We start from the raw sequence: 6562 nt of genomic DNA on the forward strand, positions 1-6562 counted from the left end.
CAGCATAAAATACTCGTCAATTGAGATAAATTGCCACTGTTATGGAGGTAGGTACTGGTTCATACTGACCAACCGTTTTCGATCGGCTGTTTCTAGTGAGTAAATTCGTCTGCTTGTTTCTCATGCGGTAGTAATACTGCTGCACTAAAATGGTATAATTGCTTATCGATAAATGGTTACTTGCAGAACCTGACGAGAGTACAAATTTTTGAATTGTTCCAGTCTAGTTTCTATTATAGTTGAGAAGTCGTTGACGGAAATACGTTCATGGTGGTTCCTTTCTGTATATTTATAACATTTTTAAGGTCAATACTGGTCTAACAAGTCAGTTGACATAGGTTCAAATACCGACCCGGGAGATAGTGTTAGTAAGATCGCAGCGCTAGGCACGCAATTGTCCCGTACAATACAGGTTGGACTCGATTATGTATAGTCTCCGGTTTTTTCATTATATAAAGGTTACAGGGCGAGCGGCGAGTTACTCGTCTGACCAATTTTGGCACTGCATATGGCGAGTTGGCTTCATTTTGGACGAGTAGCTCGTTTGTCACTTAGCTGTCAGAAGCCAAGTTCCACTCGCGTTTCCTAGTACAACATTTTACTCGCATCGTCTTCTGTAATAGGGGCATAATCGAATTTTATATATAATCGAATCGTAAATTTTTTTCAAATTTATTTTTCATAAATATCATGTTTTTTTTTTATTCTTGCTTATTTTCCGTCGGTCTAGTTCCGCCACTGTTGTTGTGCCAATCACCGACGCCCAGGGAGGCGACTCCACCCAGGACCCTAACTCACGACCCGTTAATTTACTTCCTCATGCTATTGAAGGCGTGATCCCAGAGATTTTACGCCTCAGAAAATCTCCCGGTGTCGGCTAGGATTAAACCTAGACCAGTTGGGTTGTCTAAATATTATGTTGTTTTCGAATAAATATTCTGGTGTCGGCAGGCACGTATTATTTTAGTTATACTGGCCCACGCTTCGTCCCATATCTACCGAGTTTCCCTGAACCGATAAATATTTGTTTGTCAACCGGAAAGTTCAAGAAAACATCCGCGATCCGAATACTTACTAGCTCACTGTCATGTATTTTTAATAATGCTTGTTCTGGAATCCTATCATGCAGGTCACCAACCGACAAAATCTTTGCTCGAAGAGGATCTAACAACCGAACCGTTCGAAGACAATTCAACCCAGGCTGACAAAATCGCGTTGCAAGAGAGCAGTTGTGGCACTGATTCATCTTATTGATTACGTAGGAAAAGGCCTCCTGTTGCTATCGAGGTATCCAATAATCTTCGGTTTTGTCCGTGTTTTGATGAATTTCACAGTTCTATGATTGACATAGAATGTTACTATTTTTTATCACTTTCGTTGTATTTCACGGGTTTTTGTCATTTTTACGGCCGATGCTGAATTTCGGGAAGTTCGCGGCTTCTGCGAAATCGCGATTTGCCGCGTTCTCTAGTTATAAGTGAACAAGTTTTAAAAAATGAACCATTTTCGAGCACAATTTGCCCTTACGATTGCTATCAGGCCTAGTTTTCCACCAGTGATAATAAATTCAAATATTAGAAGATTGCAGATTAATTTTCAGTAGAAGGCTTTATTTACTTCAAAGTTAGAATGCGAAAACCTGGATTTCACGTGCAATTTATTGTTACTGAATATGATTGTTGAAGTTTTTTTTTTCAAACATACTTAGTTACTTACTTTACTTTTATGACGACAGATCGCTGAGGTCCTTTGCCGAATCTGAAATACGCCTCCACAAACGTCGGTCTTGGGCTGCTCCTCCACAGTCTTCACTTGCACCCGCTGCTCGGGCATCCTTGTCAACAGCCCACATCCAGCGTGCGCGAGGTCTGCCTCGAAGTCGTCGGCCTCTCTCTGGTTCTCTGCTAAATATAATCTTAGCAGCTCGCTCATCCGCCATCCGTGCTACGTAGCCAGCCCACTGTAACCTACCGTGTTTCATCAGGATGACAATATCACCGTGTTTGTATACTTCGTACAGCTCGTCACACCGCATTTGCTAGTTTGCAACCGAGTATTGATCACAGGATATTATGGTCTAAAATCCCAACCGTTTGTCTATCGACCTCTTTCCACGTTCACGATTCATGTCCGCAGAGCGCAACCGGGAGGATCAGAGTCTTGTAGAGCAGCGGTTCTCTACCTTTTTTTTGTCCGCGTACCCCTTGGTGATATTTTCCGAATCAATTGTACCCACGGGGTTTTGAAGGTTCTCGCAGAGTGGGAGAGGGTAGCGGTAAATCATGTTGTAGCAGTCTAGTTCAGGTTTCAAATTGAACTATGGTTTGCTTGATTGCTACAGTCATGTTTTAAGAGCAAGTTTGTGCTCGTCCGTCATTACTGATTTTTTTTCGCGTACCTCTGATTGAGAACCGCTGTTGTAGAGCGTTACGGGACCTAAGCTGGCTACGCAGTCCGTAAAGAGCCCTTTTTGTCATGAGAGTACCAAGATAAACAAATTCGTCGACCACTTCGAAAGTATCCCCATCCATCCCCACCGCAGCACCAACACCCGTAGAACTACCACGCTCTCTCACAGCCATCATGTACTTCGTTTTGGTAGTGTTTATGGTGAGTCCAATTCTCGCAGCCTCCCTTCTGAGAACTGTAAAGGCCTCCTCAACAGCTCTACGGTTAACACCAATTATATCAATGTCGTCCGCGAAGCCCAGAAGCATGTGAGACTTCGTGATGATGGTGTTGCTCCTCTGGAGACTTGCCTTCGTGTTGCACCTTCTACAGCTATGTTGAACAGCAAGTTCGAGAACTTTGCTAACGTCACCAACGCATCCGAAAATTCGCCCACTGTCCTGATGTTTGATGTGAAACCGTCAAGCGTCACACGTAACATTTTAATTATTTTTGTTGGAAAACCATGTTTAAGCATAATTAGCCACAGATCGTCGCGTTTCACCGTATCGTACGTCGCCTTAAAGTATATAAACACAAGATATGTCTGCACATTGTTGCTCGAAACTTTTCGAGGATCTGTCTCAAGGTGAACATCTGGTCCGTTGTAGATCGTCCCGCTCGAAAAACGCATTGGTATTCTCCAACAAAGGCTTCCTGCAACGGCCGCTAGAACAGGATACGGGAGTGAATTTTATAAGCGGAATTGAGGAGGGTTATGTCCCGATGATTACTGCAGTCGAGTCTATGTTCCTTCTTGTAGATATTGAAGAATTCAAAAATTCAGCCGGTAAGCTGTCCATCCCAGCGGCTTTGTGGTTCTTCAGCTCTTTGCGAGCATTTTTCACCTCGTCCAATGTTGGTGGGTTCACAGCTGCTCCGTCCTCCCTTTACTGTTCCCCTCGACGAACTTTCTACCTTCCTCACCGTTCAACACCACTTCAAAATATTGTTTCCAACACCTGGCCACATGCAATTCATCGGTAATTAGGTCCCCCTCCCTGTCATCACACGTGGCAGGTACTGGCACGGTCCGGTTCCTTATTCCGTTAATCGTTTTATAGAAGTTCCGCGTGTCGTGCCTGGTAAAGCAATTCTCCGCCTCCGCGAGGACGCGATCGTTGTTCTTACATTGAAGCCTTTTTTCGGCAGCTCTTGCCTCCTGATATTTCTCCCGCATCTGACGCGTCACACGATTAGCTGCTACTAACGTGTTGGCGTAGACCCGGTTCTACTCTTCCGTCACCTCTAGACACTCAGCATCGAACCACCCCCTACGCGTGGTTCCTGTTGTGAAGGCTATTACTTTTAGCGCTGTTTCGCTGACCGCATCATGGATGTGCTTTCACTACTCGTTCAGGTCCACTCCAGCTGGTTCATCGATCCATCTATCAACTTTCCGAGTATACTCTGCAGCAACTTCTTCCGCTGGTAACCTCTGGATGTCCAGACGTATCCATCTCACCGATCTTGATTTACATACGTTGGACAGCCAGGCGCGAATCTTGCCTTGCCTCTCCATTGGGATGTGCTACGGAATGTTCAGACGTACAAAATGGGAACTATAGATGGTAATTCCCCTGGTCGCGGCGAAGTTCACTAACCTCAAGGCGTTGTCGTTAATATTACAGTGAAGGCTTTCCCCACCAATAATGGGACAAAAAAATTCCTCTTATCCGACTTGTGCGTTCATATTTCGATTACAAACTTTATGTCGTGTTGTGGGCACTCTCCACACGTTTTCTCAAGGAGCGCAGAGAATTCCTCCTCTACGTCGTTGGTTTTATCGTTTGTCGGCGCATACACGTTGATAAGGTTGTAATTGAAGAATCTGCGCGTAGACGGTTATTGATAGGCCTCCGCCTGATAACACGCTTCATATGGTTTTTTTGTAGCACGAAACCAAAACCTCGTTTCGCTTTGTCGCCGCCACTATAGTAAATGTGGTACTTGAAGAAATGCCCGCGGTCGGATCAACCGCCCGGGACTCATGTTATCTGATTTTAAGCCAACGCACCTCTTGCTGCTACCTCCGCTTTTGACGTCTGTAGCTCTCTGGCCAAGATGCCCGCGTCGAAGCGGTCGAAGTTTCACGAAAAATATCGATGAAAAAAAGCACAAGTAGTGATAATTTTTTTTGATGCCTTATGTCTTAGAAATGCATAAAACGTCGAGATTTGGTGTTAACACGAAAATTTTTTTTTTTTAAATCAACTTTCTGGGTCTTAGGAAATTTTTGAGCTTGGAGTCAATGCACAGTGGTCCAGATCGTCGATTAATTTTTTGTGCAAAAACAGCTGTTGTTAGGTTTATAGTGTATTTGCAAAATATTTTGTGTTTGAAAAGGCGCTTCTCTTAGAAAATAAAAATTAGGGTGGCTTCATTTTTATCAAAAATAGTAAAACTCACTTTATTGCTGATAAAGATACGGTTCTTTCTAGTTCAGAGGAGTTGTTGATCCATTTATTCTAAACAACTTTGTCGAAGAGAGCTCTTCTATATCTTCCATACTTTTCGCGGAATGATGAATTTAAGATAGCAAGTTAGGGTGTCGCTGAAAAATCTAGTTTTTTCGATGTAACTTTTTTTTTTGATTCTATCAAAACTTGGTCTTCGAACAACTTTTAGGTCTTTTTGAAGTGCATATTTTCTCTGAATACTTGAATGCGCTATCTCATTCACAAGAAAAGTTATCAGGTTTTTCCCTTTCAAAATATGCCCTTTTCAAATGTTTGTATCTAGTTAAATGGCAAACACAAACTATATACTATTGATTGCGTTTGAAAGGTCGTACTTTTCTGTACATAATATCTAAAATTTAGAGGGTGGATATTTTTCTATCTCAAACAAATCCAATTTGAACTTTGCAGTTTGGTTGGATTTCTCGATACATGTCACATGCATGCTGCTTTTTTTATTTTTTTGTATTTGATCGGTCTATATCACTAAACCCAAACATAAGATCATATTAAATAAGGTGTTTTTGAATAGTTTTATGACTCATGAGAGCCGTTTTCATAGAAGTTTGCAACACTCAACAGTATATTTTGATATTCTGTTTGTGTTGTGTTTTCAGCATGGTGTGCATTACTTCAGCACTGAATGCAATGTGTTTTCTGATTTCTGCACTGTGGGGCAGAACCCAGAAAAGTCACGGCAAAACTAAAAAAAAAACAAAATTCAGTTTTAATTCATCAATTTATTTTCTACTTGCAGTAGATATGTTGTCGACTGGAAATCATGATAATTTACTTTGAAAAATAATTTAGAAAGTATGCTATAATAATGTGAAAGTAAGGATTTTCAAGTCTTGTAAAATGGAAGAAAAAAATTTCACAGATATTTTCCAGTAGGGTTTGCAAAAAGTTCTACGTCGTTCTGCTGTGACACTATTATTGAACTAAAATACAAGGTATTGACTAGTACTAAGCCAAAAATCAGCTGCTAGTACTAGTAGCGACTCACCGAGTAATTCGAGTTTTCGCAACGATTGTTTTCAAATCAATTCATGTTAAAAATCATTAATCAGTAGTGTCCGTATCGTTTTTTTCCTACAAAAGGCTTTGCTGAATACCGGTGTATGCAACACGACCATGATTGTGTTCGGGGGTCTTTCAAAACTGACGTCCAGTAGTATGAAGACCCCTCGAAAATAATTATTAGTACTACGAAACAGTTTGCTATTGGGTGAAAAGTGTTTTAAACAAAAGTGCGCGTTTAGTATCCACGTTAAATGGAATAAAATTGAACAAGAGGAGCTCTTAGAAAGGGAACATGACCAACGATTCTTCAATTGAACAATGTTCCTATTTGAAATATTATGTCACAAACAATATCATTGAAATTATATTTTATATTCTTTCTCAAAAATGATGACATATCATAGGTTGATAAAAAGTCAACTACAAACTGTCAATAATTCATTTCCTGATGACTCGTAAGTTCGAATATATCTGAAGTTAAAACATATGTACTCAAGTCCCAGTTATAACTAATTACTGAAATTTTGGGGTTATGAATAATGAAAATAATTTTATGTCGTTAACGGTCAGTCCTACAGTTGTAATATGTTCAACAACTTTATGTCAATTGATGATATAAACAACTTTCCCGA

The sequence above is a fragment of the Wyeomyia smithii genome, chromosome 1 (assembly GCF_029784165.1).
Source record: "Wyeomyia smithii strain HCP4-BCI-WySm-NY-G18 chromosome 1, ASM2978416v1, whole genome shotgun sequence".
NCBI classification, from domain to species: Eukaryota; Metazoa; Arthropoda; class Insecta; order Diptera; family Culicidae; genus Wyeomyia; species Wyeomyia smithii.